Consider the following 16,404-nt stretch of genomic DNA (forward strand, 5'->3'; position numbering starts at 1 on the left):
TGTGTTCCACCTTATGCCTCAGTTCTTTTGTAAGCTGGCTTCCCCTATGCAATCTCAAGGTCCTTGAGCCCAGGAACAGTCTCATTCACTGTAATACCGCCATTGGTCCATTGAATAAATGCTAAGTCCTGTATAGATATATACAATTTGTAGACAGTCTAACTGGGAATGTTTTGCTGATGGGAATTGGGCCAAATTAAATCCTTGCGTCTTCTATAAAGAGACACAGTTTTGTGAAAGATTAGGTATTTTGGAAGACTTTGGTTGTATTCTTGATCCTGTCAATAGCTTAGATAAATAAGTTCAGGCAAATTACTGATGTTCCTCTTCAAGAATTGAGATGTTTCTTTTTATAGGAAAGAGAAATGAGTGCTCTTTAATTTATAACATTTCCTTGCCAGACAGTTCAGGGCCGTTATTTGCTTGTTTTAGATTGCTGTCCACTTTTCTTACAGTAGTCTTCCTGCCTCAGTCTCCCACCAGATCGTTTGTCACATGTATTATGTTCTTGTTTTAATGAATGGTTCTTCTGTTGTATGTGTCTTTTATATAGGTTTTAGCTCAACTTTTTTGGTGATAGAAATATAAATAATAAACACTAGCCTCTTAGTTACCTATCCTGAGGTGACACCAACATGGTAGGAGAGATAAATATCTCAGAAGAAACAAGTAAGAAGGCTCTGGGGCAATATGGGAAACATGACATGGGTTTGGTGGAAAATGAGAAAGGTGCTTTGTAAGTATCTTGTAATCTTTTGGTTAACTTGTGCTTAGGGCAGGTCATGTCTCCCAGGTTTGTGGTGTGTAGCACATTTTTGCGAATAGGAAGGGAAGGAAGCAAGAGGATGAGACTCAAGATTAATAAACTTCTATGTGCCAGTTGTTGTACATGCATTGCATTTGGTATTTAATCTTTTAATAGCCAGGGATTTGGATCTTAACAGCATCATTTTCCAAATGAGCAAACAAAGCTAATAAATGGCAGACCTGAAATTCAAATTTAAAGCTCTCTGGGATTAAAAACAAAAACATGTCCTATCTACTCTTTCTCCCCTACTCCCAGCTTTACTGAGGTAGAACTTAAACCCTATCTCCTGTCTTTTCTCTTGCCTCTTTATTTTGTTTTTGTTTGTTCTTTTGTTTTTTGGCTGACATTGACATTTAAACCTACGAAGCTTGTTTCTATCCTGTTTTATAGTATAATGCTTCTGAAGCAATTTTTGGTTCTCAGAGAAGTGCCTCATGCACCTGTATTTGGTATTGTTAGATGTTAAGTTTTAATAAAGAGGATCTGAAAGGATTGTTTTTTGTGGGAGGATGGGGGTGAAACAGGTGACTCCGTTCATTTAGCTGTCCTAAACAGAGTTCAGTATTTTTCTTGTGAAATATTTTTGACAGTGTAAATCAAACTTGGTTTACTGTTACATTTTATTACCTGGTTATTATATAACATGACCCATGTTTACAGTGCTTGGATCTGAGTATACTAGAGGTGCTGTGAAAAGCAGCCTGGACTTGGAACCAGGAAGAGCTGGGTCTGAGGCTGTCCTTTGCCACTTGCTGGCTCTGTGACTTTGTGCTCATAATTGATCCTCAATTTTTCTCAGCTTCAAGACGAATTTAATAGTGCCTATCAAAAAGGTGGTTTTGTGAGGGTAAAATGAGGTAGAATATAAAATAGCTTCAGAGAGTGCCTGGGATTTAGCCAACATTCAATAAATGGCAGTTACTCGCTGCCACCCCAGAAACTGAAAATTGCCAGGGAATCTGTAAATGATTATGTAACGTTTACATGTTTGTAAGTGGGAACTTTATTGCTGATAGATATTACTCAAGTATGAACTTCTGATGCAAGAAACCCCCTTATGCAAATAGCTGGCTTCCAGTTGCTACAAAAGCATCAGTATAACGTAGGGGCTTAGACTTCCAAATCTGGAACTATAGAGTCTGTGAGTTTGAATTCTGATTTATTTCATTAGCTGAGTGATCCTGGGCAAGTTATTCAACCTTTTTGAATCTTGGTTTCCTCTTCTGTAAAATGAGGATAATAATAGCACCTACTTTTCAGGTTGTAAGGATTACATGAGCATGCGTGCACATGCATGTGTGTGCGTATGTACCAGCACCCCATCAGGGCTTGCCACTACTATTATTTATGGTCTCTCTGTCTTCCTCACATTGTGTCGACAGCACATAAGTCACTGGAAATTCCTTGTAATTCCCTCTCACATCTTCTCTTATCAGGAGGATCCTCTTTTTACAAGTCTATCTTTTCCCTCTGTCTTCAGTGCCTTCTTAGTCACTTTAATTCAAGCCATCCTTTTCTCATATACTCTCAGCAGTCCTCTCCGTTGTGTATTTCTTGTCTAGATACTTAAAAAAAATCTGGTTTGGTTTTATGTGGAAACTGAACATTTTCTAACATTTTATCATTCTGAATGATAAACCAGCTATGTGTTAAGGCTACTTTTATACAAAGAAAGATGAAAGCCATATAGTCTCAAGCAAATAAAAAAAATGTATAAACTATTGTGTACTGAATGCTTACTCAGTGCCATTCACATTGGTACATTGAGACTCAGCATGATCGAATCACATGTTTAAAGGCACCCAGTTTTTAAGTGAAAGAACCTGGATTTCATAGAAGCGAGGCCCACCTGGCCATTGGTCTCAGAATTCCTGAGATTAGTTGCCTTAAAGCCAACAGGCACCTCCTCACCACTCCCATCTGCACCCCTTATTAACTTAACACTCTGCTTAAACTTCAGCTCCAGCTTTCAAGATGACAAGGTCACTCATAGTTCTCTTTGACTGAAAGAATGTTTTCTGCTCTTTTTGCAGGGGTAGATGTATATTGTTTCAGATACTATATGTCTTAAATTGGTCTTTTGTGGGTTGGCTTGGAAACCTAACCACATTTATAGCAGTGTGTGTTGGGAGACACTGCTTTAAATTTCAGACAAACTGGGAATGAATTTTTAAAAAGGCAAAAACCTTGCATAAACTAGAGAGTACCAGTGTATTTGTTCGAGTGTGTTACCTGCATTGATATACCTGAAAGGCTTGTATGTCACACCTGAACTAGGCACATTCTGGAATTTATACACATTATTGCACTTATTTGCTTAGCTATCTGTTCTCATCTGTGGCTGACCTTTGTATCCCAACTACCACCATTGTGTTTGGCACATACTAGGAACTCTATGAAGAGACCTATTTAGTCCTCTTTAAAAATCAATGTTTTTTTATACTTTTCTGTATGCTCGATATAGTTCAATTAAAAAGAAAATCCATGCAGTAAGGGTCAGGTAACATTGAAAGAGGAATATTGCCACATAGTTACCAATCAGATGAAAATACTGCTTATGCTAGGCTGAACTGAGACATTTAAAGGTATTTGGGAGCCAGACACTTAGGAGACTATTACTTTGATAATTGAGAGGGGCAAGGAAAGCAGTCAAACAAGTTCTTTCTTGGCTTGGAGTCTTGTTTACTTTTCTCAGGTTCGAAGTGATAGGTCTAATGGTTTTAAAGAATCGTGGAGACAAGTCTGCTGTGAACCCCAACATACTGGGTTCTAAGTTTATAGACGTTTTCTAGTTGGGGTTGTTTAAAGATTTGTAGCACACAATGATCAGAAATTATTATAATAATTCTAAGAGAAGAAATCGAATTCACTCAGGGATACTTCCCCAGTTTTATAACAGAGAACACTAAGAATCAGAGCATCATATGACTTGCCCAAGACCTCTGCAGGCCAGCACTTTAGTGCATTTTTTAAAATACAGCTTTGGGGCACATGGGTGGCACAGTCAGTTAAGTGTGTGACTCTTGATCTCAGCTCAGGTCTTGATCTAAGGATTTTAAGTTCAAGCCCCACCTTAGATTCCATGCTGGGCTTGGAACCTACTCAAAAACAAAACAAAACCAAAAAACAAAGAAACGAACAAAAAACAGCGCTGTGCTGGATTTGTGATTGAGTGATAAAATGATACAGAAGGTATTTACATGTAGAAATTAAGAAACTAAATGACCATTTGGTGAAATAGCTGTGAGAAATTTAAGATACACATATTTGTGGGTAGAAGATTTAAAGATTATTTAAGAGAAATTGGGATTATGTAGGATCCAGCCATTGGACATCGGACATTGTGAAGAGCAGTGTCTTGTGGGAGAAGAGATAAAGCTCTTCTCTTTGGCTCTTGCCTCACTGGAAGTTAAGAGGTTATGGACCAAGTCCCTCTTGATTATCCTTTAGTCCCATTTCAGCCCTGTGCCTGCTGTCAGGCAGATAGATGGTCAGTAAGTAGTATTGAACACATGAATGCTAATCTTAAAATGCTAACTCTGGGATTATGTTGAGAAAGACCTATTTGATCATTTCGACTGGCATTTCTTTTTTATGCTGCTCCTTTTGTCAGGAGAAAAGACACTTTTTAAAAAAAAATATTTATTCACTCATTAGAGAGAGAGAGAAAGAGAGAGAAAGAGAAGCAGAGACACAGGCAGAGGGAGAAGCAGGCTCCATGCAGTGAGCCTGACCTGGGACTCGACCCCAGGTCTCCAGGATCATATCCTGGGCTGAAGGCGGTGCTAAACCGCTGAGCCACCCAGGCTGCCTGAGAAAAGACACTTTACAAAGCATCCCCAGCCTATTAGACCTTAATGGAGATAACAGTTCATATTAGGACAGCAAAAACAAAGTAGTGAGAGCTCATTACAAATAAAAAGATGCTCTCTAAAACTTTCATTTAAAACTTAAGACAGATAAGATCGAGACAGGTGAAGTGATTATGAACTAGACCCAAGTACTGTACTCTCCCACCATGCCACAGGGCTGCACTTGACTGTTCTTGACTGGTTTAAGGGAATGGCACAGCCTGTGATGCCCCTCCTGGTGCAATCTGCTCAAGTCCAGCTGGGGCCTGGCTCTTCTTTTGCCACTTGGGTCGGCAGAGCCTCCTAGAGGCTTGGTCTTTATGCCTGCTGCCTTCGGGTCACAGTCAAGGCCTTGATCACATAACTGGGTCAGAATGACCTGCCCTTGTCTTGTTCTTGCAGTGAGGCTAGCTCTCACCATATTCTTACTGTGGAACTGAGGCCTCAGGAAGTAATTGAGTCAGGGTATTTATGGCTGAAGCCTGGGGCCTCAAAGTAAGAAAGTGCTCACCTTGACTTGGACCTCGGAGGAGAGAAACATTTTTAAACCTTTCCCAGCCTTTTTCTTTAGTCATTAAAGAGTTACAGCCTATAAATTCAAAAATAATTGTAACCATTTGATTTTATACAAGAAAGATACATATTCTGTGGTCTTACTGATCTGTGTTTAGTTTCTATAGACACTAGGCACTTTTTTAGTTTTCTCTCTAAAGAGTTATTTTGGAATTTCGGATAATTTTTCTAGCCTATATTTCAACAAATATAGTTTCATACAGAATACTGTTAGCTATTCATTCTTTTATCTATTTTTCAGAGAAGTGAGCTTGTAAGCCTAATATTGTTGCTTCCTAGGCAGTCATTTGAAACTTGCTGTAGCTCGTGGATTCTTCTTTTAAAATTTTATTTATCATTTTAAAAAAGTTAAACAATACTGTACTTGAATTTTAGGAAAATTGAGAAATAAATAAAAATTCCAAGATCTATCACTCAGATAAACATTTTTGTTAATATTTTAGCATTTATTATTTCACTTTGTTTCATGCATAATAGATAAATAAATTAAAAAAATTTGGGGATCCCTGAGTGGCTCAGCGGTTTACTGCCTGCCTTCGGCCTAGGGTGTGATCAAGTCCCACATCGGGCTCCCTGCATGGAGCTTGCTTGCTTTTCCCTCTGCCGCCTGTCTCTGTGCCTCTCTCTCTCTGAAATAAATAAAAATCTTCAAAAAAAAATTCAAGGAGATCATAGAACGTAATGCTAATTTGTAACCTGTTTTTTTTTTTTTTTTTTCCCACCAAATGATTCCTCACAATTTTATCTCCATGTGGTAATAAATTTTGGTTAGGGTGATAAAAGTTTTTATGGTATATAGTTTTCCTTAGTATGGATGAATAAAAGTTCATTTATCTAATCCTCTAAAGAAGAACATACATTGTTTTTCCTCTGTAAACCGTCATTGTGCCTCCATTTTTGTGGAATTTTCTGACTATTTCCTTAGACTATAAATGATAGTGTTTTCTGGATTTTTTTTTTCACATTTTAAGATTTTGGATACTTATTTATGCTGTGATTTATGTTGTGCTTTAATGGAAACATCTTAAATTTATCCAGTTGGGTGTTTTAGAACAGAGAGTTCTCTAGGTTCTTTGCTGAGTATACGGTTTTGGGGACTTTGGTTGTCTGAGCAGTGTTTCTAAATGGTTAGATCTTGTCTAATGGTTAGACAGTATCATAAGCATTCTGGGCTGCCAGATTCCAAGATTTACTCTGAAGGTGTGAGGTGGAAGCCACTTTAAGCTGCTGGAAGATAATCCTGTGGAAGAGACAGGCTTTATCATTTTGCATTTACCAGGTGTGTTGCAGTGAACCTTCAAACTCTTCCAAGTAAAATAGGGTCGTCTTTCCCCCCCCTTATGATTAAACTACTGGCTGCTAACCTTTTATGACAAGGATAGATACCCAAAAGCAATTTCAAAGGGTGAATCTTTTGGTTAGTGGTTATAAAGATTTCACATGGATAGTATTCTCAGTGTTTTGAAGTTACTTTATTGGTCAGGTCTGCTTCAATGAAATCAGCAAGGCTAGTTTATTTTTGCAGAGACTTGTGACAACAAGCTTATAACTGCACTCCCTGGGGAGCACAGTACACTTTGAGGATTTTTTGCTTCAGGCACCTCTGTGCAGCCTTATGCTGTGAGCTTTTCAGATTCTAGATGTGAAACTGGTTTGACATTAACTCCCACCATGACAGCTTTTTAGATAGCTTCTTTGCATAAGTCAGAGTCTGCCGAGCTAGCGCCATGCTTGCCACATTAATTTCTTTTCTCTTTATTTGCTCCTTACTTCATGCCTCCTGGTTCATAGAAAAGAGCCATTATACCTCAGTAGTCCTAACGTTTTTTGATCAGATTTGTGTTTGATAAAATTAAACTGTGTCAGTAATTGGTAAAAACCAAACCAAGGGAACCTGTAGTTACTGAAGCATTGAGTTGAAGACCTGATAAAGGGTGAAGTTCTTTAAGCACAGATGAGAGATCTTATCTGTTTATCACCTTCCTGTTCTTTGACTTCAGTGCTAGTATGTTCCATCAAAAGCCTCCGCTTTAGGGTCATAATTTAAGCACTCTTTTCTGTGTTATGCTTCAGGTAATTTAGGAACATTTATATTTCTAAATTGGTCTAGCTATATGTCTTTCATGGTTTGTGTGTCTCTCCTATATATTATCTAGTGTAGATTTAATGATTTTTTAAAAAAATTACTTTTCTTCGTAAATGTGATAGCATTCTGGCCTGACATAGTGACTGATGTATTTACCAACTGGAAATACTATGTTAAATTTGAAATTGTACTCATAAAATCATGGGATTGTGTACTACTGTTCTTCTAAAGATATGTGATTTTGCAGATAAAATTGCAAATGGAGCTATGGAGAGAAAATTCTTACTCAAGGACCTATATAGCTCATTGTGGTTGTTTTTCTTTTAGATTTCTGTGTTCTCTCCTGGTGACTTAAACAAAAAAGATAGTGGGGTTTATTGGCCCAGGTACCTACAACCACCTAAGAGGAGGAAGGAAGAGAATCCATGAACTTCGGTGATGTCAAGGCATAATCCCTTCATTAGGAGTCATTGTTTCTGTTTCTCTTCATTAGTCTCATTTCTTGCCACAGTAAGGTTTTCTCCAAGTGGCTTGAAAGAGAACAACTGGCTGCCCCAAGATGATATAATTTTGGCTTCTACTCATCAAATCTCCCTGAAGGTCTTTTAGGTCACCTTTTGGTCCCATAGGTAGACAGTGGTTGGTCAACCCTGGGTCATGGTTGGGGGTCAGGCAGGATACTGAACTATAGTCCTAACAGAACCAAATGAGGTGAGAGGTTTCTAGACAGATAAAAATAATGCCTACCATAACATCTTGAACTGGCAGTTTAAAAAAATTATTTTTAATTGTGGTAAAATACACACCATTAAATTTGCCATCTTAACCATTTTTAAGTTACAGTTCACTAGTATTAAGTACATTCACATTGTCATGCAACTTGTCTACAGAACTCTCTTCATCTTGCAAGACTGAAAATATATTCCTGACTAAATGCACACCCCCCCCCCATTCTCCCCTTCTTCCAGCCCCTGGCAGCCACCATTCTCCTTTCTGTTTCTGTGACTCCTCTAGGGACCTCATATGAGTGGATGCATACTGTAGAAGTGGAAAATTTTCCCTTTCTTGTAGCTTCTTTGGTTGGTCTAATAATTAAATTGGCATCAGATCAACAGGAGAAAAACAAATTTAATTTTTTACATATGGGAGCTCGTAAAAATAGACTCAAAGAAGTGACCAAAGCAAGGCAGCTTTCTATACCTTTTTTTTTACCTTAAACAATAAATTTGTGAAGAATTGGTAAGACAAAAAGTTTGGGCTTGGGGTAGCAAATTAATGAAGAAGTAACAAGTCATGTTTATATAGCCGCCTCCACCCTGAATCTCCTATTTCTAACAGTAAGGATGCTTTCTACCCTGTAGATTGCAAGGAGGGTACCCTTCTCATGGGGAATTTATTTCCTGCTGTACTGGCCATTTCTTAAGTAACTTTAATTCAAAATAATCAATATGCTAGAGTGGCACATTTTAGGGCAACATGCCTGGAACTCCCTCACTACAGTATTTATCCTTTTGTAATTGACTTATTTCACTTAGCATAATGTCCTTAAGATTCATCCATGTTGGGATCCCTGGGTGGCGCAGCAGTTTGGCGCCTGCCTTTGGCCCAGGGCGCGATCCTGGAGACCCACGATCGAATCCCACGTTGGGCTCCCGGCGCATGGGGCCTGCTTCTCCCTCTGCCTATGTCTCTGCCTCTCTCTTTCTCTCTCTCTCTGTATGACTATCATAAATAAATAAAAATTAAAAAAAAAAGATTCATCCATGTTATAACATGTATTAGAATTTCCTTCCTTTTTAAAACTGAGTTAGTCTTCCTTTGAATGTATATACCACATTTTGTTTATCTATTCATCTGTTGATGGACACTTGGGCTGCCTTATACCTTTTGGCTACTGTAAATAATGCTATGAACATGGAGGTACAAATATCTCTTTGAGACCCTGGTTTCTTTCTTTTCTTTTCTTTTCTTTTTTTTTTTTTTTTTAAGATTTTATTTATTTATGAGAGAGAGAGAGAGAGACAGAAGCAGGTTCCATGCAGGGAGCCCGATGTGGGACTCCATCCCAAGACTCCAGGATCACACCCTGGGCCAAAGGCGGCACTAAACCGCTGAGCCACCCGGGCTTCCCGAGACCCTGGTTTCAATTGCTTTATGAACTGGCTTTTTTTTTTTTTGACAACTCTGGCTCAAACAGGATGAAAACTAAGTTCATCTTTCCCTGCCCATTATCTTAATCTCCTCTTATCACCTTCACTGGTCACCTACGCCTGATCCTTGGGTTTTTTGACTTCTCTGTCATAGAGTTTTGGCCACCAACCTTGACCAGTTTTTAACTGTTAAACATCCTTTCAGTCCAGTGCTTTCTGAGAATGTTTGTTCTGAAGATGTCCTGTGAATAACGAATTTCAGGGTCAGATTAAGTTTGGGAATTGCATGTTGCTTAGTTTATCCTTTTCTTCGGGGGGACCAAAATATATGTTAACATACTAAAGTCTTAGGAAGTCTCACAGTGAAGAAACTATTAAATGTTACTCAGTTAACTATTTTCCAGCTATATTTGATCACAGACTCACTTTCACTTAACACTTAATGATACAGACTTGAGTAAGAGCACAGCTCTTGCTCTCCTCTCTCTTTGCCTTTCCATCTCCACTCCTACTGCCTTTCTTTCACTTTTATCTCTTGCTTGGACTGGAGTCCAAACCTGGGAAATTAGGGTTTATATAAATCTTTTTTAATCTCTTTGATCAATTTTGCAGTCCATTGAAGCCCCCTTCTCTTGGAATAAGAGAACATATACAATTAAATACATAGGATTATAAATCATTCACTGATTTGCTAGAGAAGGCTGTCCTTTGGTTCATCTGCAGTTGCCACGGACTGGAAGTGCTCTGTGGGGACAGTATGGTGGGGAATAGTGTAGACAGTAGAGTTAGGACGTTCTCTGTGGGCAAATTATTTAATTTCTCTGTCTCTATTTACTCATCTATAAAACTGAGATAATAGTAATACCTACCTCCTAGAGTTGCTGAGAATTAAGGGAGTCCTAATATTTAAAGCACTTAGAATGGTAACTGGTATATATAAGTGCCTAATAGCTGTTGTTCTTTCTTTCCTCCCTTCCTCTGTGATAAGCATTATTTTGATCATATTTTGATCATATTTTGAACCAAAGATGGTTTATAGTTCCTCTGAGGTTATTTGGAGATTTTGCATGCATTTCCATAGTTCATCCCCAGTGAAGGAAAAATGCATCTGATGACATTATCCATAATTAACTATTTTGGTGCTCAGTAAGTGGAAAATATAGAATGTCCTCTTGTTAGTGTAGAATGTTTGCTTTATTTAACAAACACTTATTCTCAAAACCTAGAAAGTAGAACGTTAGAGGAAACATTGTGGAAGGAAATACGGTTATGGGTGAAAGGCTGACTTGGAGGATTTTTATTTTTATTGAGATCTTAAATATTTTCCTTTGAGAGCTTCAGCAGGGAAGAGCTTGAATTCCAATCATAGCTCTCTTACGTTGGGCAAGTTACTCAATGCCTTGCCATTTACTTATTTACCATAACTTGCTTATTTGGAGAAATGGGGCTGGTTATACCTATGAGGATTAATTTGAATATTAAATGAGATGACATGTATATAGAAAACATAGCCTGTGTAGGTGGGCTGTAAATGGTTTCCTCTCTCCTTCCAGGGAAGTGGAAGATAATTTCCATGTGATAGATTGCTCAGCTCCAGTGATTCTCTGTGGGTGGTGAATCTCCCTCTTACCCAGTCTTTCTTGGCAAGCCTTTTAAACGTTATTATTGTTATTGATATTGGTGGTAGTGTTGATATTTTGTTTGGCATGGGCGCTATATTTACATGGTTCACAAAGCCAACCAATATAACAAGGTGCAAATTGAGAAGGCTTGCTCCTGTCTCATCCTTGTCCCTGTCAGCTTCCTTCCCTGCCTACTTAAGTATCCTCCTTTTATTAATTTCTTGTGTTCAGATATAATTAATACAAGTATATGTTTTTCTTCTCTATTTTTGTGCAAAGAAGAGCATACTCTCTACTGTTCTGTACTTTGCTTTTTTTTCATTTTACAGCATATCCTTCTCACTTTCCTTATTATTAGGGCATAGAATAGTTCCTTGTTCATATGCATGCATGCAAGTGTGTGTGTGTGTGTGTGTGTGTGTGTGTGTGTGTGTATTAGAGCTCCAGAGTCTTCCACTGTGAATGTACCATGTTTACTTAACCAATCCCCATATTCATGGACATTTGTTTGTTACCCACATTTTTGCTATTGCCAACAGTTCTTCCTCATATGTACAAGATTGGGCAAATTCCCAGATGGTATTATTGGATTAAAAGATAAGTGCATTTATAGTTTTTATTAATCTGGTAAATTGCTCTCCATGGGGTTTGTACTATTCTGCTTACATTGGTATGCATTTATTTTTATTTTTATGTTTGCATTGCAGATAGTTCTTACCCCTCCCTCCATATCTTTTTTGAGTTGCAATCTTGTTAATGTGGAGGGTATCCTACACCTGAAGGAGATCCCTTCCTATTTTTCCTAAGTGGCCCTGGGCTGTTAAAAATCCAGTGTTTTCCAAGCCAGATCCTGGGACACGAGTTACAGTGGGGTGTGAGACCAGGTATCGTGCCTATCTTTATCTGTTCTTGTCCCTGTCTTGGGATGTGAGGGTGGAATGATTGGGTGTATTATGTGCCTGAGGCACCAGGTGCGTCTGGGGAGACAGCCATTTGTTCTGCATATAAAATACTACTAGCTACTGTCTCCCTTCTTTGGAAGCTCTTTATTTTTTTAAGGAGTTATGTTCATTGCTTTTTGTAAAAGTTGTTTCTGTTTTTTGAATATTTAGAATTACGAAGAAAATTTAAAAATGCTTGGAATCTCATAACCATTGTTAATATTTTAATGAATATCTTCTCAATCTTTTGTGTGTATTCTCATCGTAAATGGTCATTGTATACTGCATGATATTTTATAACCTTTCCTTCATTAGTGCATTGTGAATATCATTCCATCTTCCAGTAATCATACACACACGTGTACACGTATGTATGTGTGTGTGTGTTTTGAATAGAATTCTGTTGGATGGCTTCACCACGATTCTGTGTTCCTGGATGAACATTTGTGATTGTTTTGTTATTTTACTTTGTTTTTTAGATTTTTACTTATGAGAGAGTGTGTGTGTACTTGACCAAGAATGGGGCCTGGGGAAAGGGGGTGGTGGCAGCGGGGAGAGGGAGAAGGAGAGACAGACTTCCCTCTGAGCAGAGGGCCTGACTTGGGGGCTTGATCCCAGAACTCTGGGATCGTGACCTGAGCCACCCAGGTGCCCCTTGTTAGTCATTTTTTTTTTTTTTTTAAGATTTAATTTATTCATGAGAGAGAGAAAGAGAGAGACACACACAACACATACAGACACAGGCAGAGGGAGAAGCAGGCTCCATTCCATGCAGGGAGCCTGACGTGGGACTCGATTTCAGATCTCCAGGACCACACCCTGGGCTAAAGCCGGTGCTAAACTGCTGAGCCACCCGGGCTGCCCTTGTTAGTCATTTTAAACAGCCTTATGATGAAGATCGTTGTAGCTAAATCTTATATATCATTGTTATTTGTTTAGAAGAAATTCCTAGAAGTAGAACTGCTGGGTCAAAGTACAGATGCAGTTGCTTTCCAAAGCTGACATGCTGTTTATATTTCTAAATGAGAATGCTTGTTTCATCACATCTAATCAATTTGTGGGTATTATAACGTTTTAAAATTTGCCAATCTGCTAGTAAAAAATGGTAATCTACATTTTACTGTCTAGAATTAAAAATTTTGTTTTCATACTTGAGAATCATATATTTTTAGATTGCCTCGTCATGCCTTTTGTCCATTTTATTATTGATGTGTATGTTTCTTTTTGATATTTAAAGAAACTATAAATATATAGGATGGTAACTTTTTGTCAGAGATGGTACAAATGTTTTTTTTTCACCTTGTTTGCCTGAATATTTAGTGTCTTTTGATAGAGAAGTTATAGATTTTCATGGACTCAAATCTAGCAAACAATTCCTTTTTTTTTTTTTTTAAGATTTTATTTATTTGAGAGAGAGAGTGAGTGTAAGCAGGGGAGGAACAGAGGGAGAGGGACGAGCAGACTCCACGCTGATCCCAATGCCCTGAGATCATGACCTGAGTTGAAATCAAGACTTGGACATTCAACTGACTAAGTCACCCAGGTGCTCCTCTATCAGACATTTCTACTTTTGATGTCGTGTTGGAGAGACCTTTTAACTTCTCTGATTGGATAAATATTTATCTCACTTAGACTAAGTAATTGGTATATCTGAGTTTTTAAAAAATGATGGGGCATTTATTTTAGTGTATTAGATAAATGCTGACTTAATATTTTCTGCTGACTGGGCTATCCAGTTGCCCCACCACATGCACACATAAAATTATCTTTCTTCCCTCGGATTTGAAATCCATGTGTTAAATTTTTTTAAGTTATGCTAGAGCTCTCTACAAAGGGCATTAGAGCACTGGGCTGTTTCCAGGCAGTTGGTATTAGGATGATATTGAGGAGGTGGCTTAACCTCTCTCTAACTGGATTTCTTTTGTGAAATCACATCTGACCAGAGTTGTTAATGAGGATCTGACAAGATAATGGATATCAATAATAAACTATATAGAGAGTGTTTATGATGCTACTAATTATTAGGAAGGGCTAGGCATTTCTGAGAACAATAACTATAGTTAAAACTAGTAACACAATATAATAAAAGGTTACATTTTGAGTTTTGGAGGAATTAGGGAAAAAAAAAACAACAACCCCACAACAATAGCTTCTCTGGCTTTAGAGTAATTTCCTATTAGTCAAATAGAAGCCAATCACTAAACTAAAAGTAAGCATGTTACAACTATTTAAAAAATCTTTACAGGAATTAAATACAGTATTTAATTTCCTGAGTAGGTTAAAGATAGAAAGTGAATGTAATGCTGCATTTAACTTTTCACATGATGGTACTCTTCATTTGGTCTTTTTCTTTTTAAAAAATTGAGACATTTACTTTATTTTGAACAAGAAAGTTGTGTAAGCAACTGAAAATATACCCCACAATAAGAGAGGTTCTTCTGCCATTGTGCAGCATATCCCAACATATATTTAGGGAGGAAAAATATCATATTTGGTGAATTATGTTATTTACTGTCACTTCTTCTAAGACAAGTATGGCATTTTTTGATATCTGGCATAAAGTCTAAGAATCATGCCCAGGTAGGGCACGCTAAATAGTTACATTTTGGGAGATTAAACTTTCATTTAGGTTAAAGTTGAATGTATATACTAGTCCAGGGCTACTGAACCACTATTCTTGCTTTAAAGAAAACAAATATGATTTGTGCACTTTTTGTAGTTTCTTTTACATAAAAATCAATTTTATTGTTTCTTAAAAATATTCTGGTGAAATAAGTCTTGCAAAAGAAAGATAACCTATCTTTGCGTGTACTATAAAAAAGCAAAGAGTAATGTTTAATTTTTTGATCAGTTATGTTTAGGGCCTTTACAAATAACACATTAGTCTCTAGAGAGCACCACTATGCTGTCCAGGCCAAAAATTTCATGTTTTCTCCTTGAGCATCAAAACAGTCCATACTGGTTCTCCAGCAAAGAGTCAGAAGAAAATAACATAATTCTTTTCATCCAGTGTAGAGCAGTGATAAATTCCTGCAGAAAGTATTAGTGTTACTTCGTTCTCCATGAAAATCTGGATCCACCATCCTCTTTATCTCTGATGTCAAAATCTCCAGTCCCATCTAAGATACATCAAATTTCCTCATCCAAATGTTCCTCATAAAACATCTTAATTCTTTTCTTCTAATGTGATAGTTTATCTTTGCCTATGATTATTATGTTCATCCAGGAGTAGTTTTTCTCTTTCTGGATTTTCTCTAATTCTGAATTGTTTTCATTACTAGTAACAGGTACCAGGCTGATGCAGTTGAGGCAGGCTGACTGGACTTTAGTCAATAGAGGTTCCTCTGGCCTGTATATCACACTTCACCATCTCCCCTGTCTTGCCTGAGAATTAAACCAAATCCTGGGGGGGCACTGATGGAATATAGCTGACCTCAGGCTCTTCAGTTGGTCTTTAGATTCAGACATTGCCACTAGACCTACCCAGTCAGGCACCTGGACTTGTGTTGGGATCTGATAGTAGCTGACTTTCAGACCATAGTTATTTCATACTGCTGAGCTTTGGTTTCTTCATCTGTAAAATGAAGCTCCTTTGTAGGTGTTTGAATGTAATGTTCAGCTCTGAGGTCCTCTTTGCAGCTACAATTTCTCTGATAGGAGGAGTAGAGGACTCTGAAAGGGGGTCAGTTTTTTGCATTCTAACTATGAGAAATTTGAAAAAACTGCTGACTTCACTTAATTTTTTTGTCCTGAAAATACAAGACAAATGGTTTTCATTTTACCTTTCATTCCTGATTGTTATCAAGATAATAAGCAGGTAAGCTTCAAAGGTCCAAATGAAGAAATTTCCAGTAGTATAATTGCAGTCCAGTAATAATGTTGCATTTTAAGTATTAACATACTGAAAAATGTTTCCATAGAGTTCAGGAGTGAATTTTTTTTTTCTGGATGTGGATATAGATTATAGTGCAAATTACTTGCATTGTGGATGCAAGTTAAATTCTTGACTCTTCAAACCCAGAGGGGTGAATCATTTTGGGACAGTCAAGTTTTCTAGGTGGATGAGAGTGTATTCTTATGATTACCATATTTTAAAAACTTTACTTTGATGAAAAAGTTAAAAAATAGCTTTCCTATGTCTTTGCACTGACATAATGGAATACAATTTATTTTTCTCTGTTAATCTGGTTCAGTTATGAACACACATTGTTATACTGAGCCCTGTGGTTACAGGGGCCTAGCATGGTTTGGAGTAAAAATACTTGGGTTTAAATTTATGTTTTACCACTTGTTGGCTCTATTGCCTTGGAATGGGAAACCCCTCCTAACCTGACTTTCCTTAGCTTTTAAGATACTGAGATTGAAAGACTTTG

The 16,404-nt window shown here is 37.6% G+C and overlaps 1 long non-coding RNA gene across 1 annotated transcript in view; it reads right to left on the minus strand.

Annotated features, from left to right (window-relative positions):
• Positions 1 to 9,963: 9,963 nt before the first annotated feature.
• Positions 9,964 to 16,404, minus strand: part of LOC112647173 (uncharacterized) — a 42,990-nt gene continuing 36,549 nt past the window's right edge. Inside the window, exon 6 of the long non-coding RNA XR_004816259.2 lies at positions 9,964 to 10,212. This is a non-coding gene — a long non-coding RNA (uncharacterized LOC112647173). The remainder of the gene's footprint in view (positions 10,213 to 16,404) is intronic.

The sequence above is a fragment of the Canis lupus genome, chromosome 5 (genome assembly GCF_003254725.2).
Source record: "Canis lupus dingo isolate Sandy chromosome 5, ASM325472v2, whole genome shotgun sequence".
NCBI classification, from domain to species: domain Eukaryota; kingdom Metazoa; phylum Chordata; class Mammalia; order Carnivora; family Canidae; genus Canis; species Canis lupus.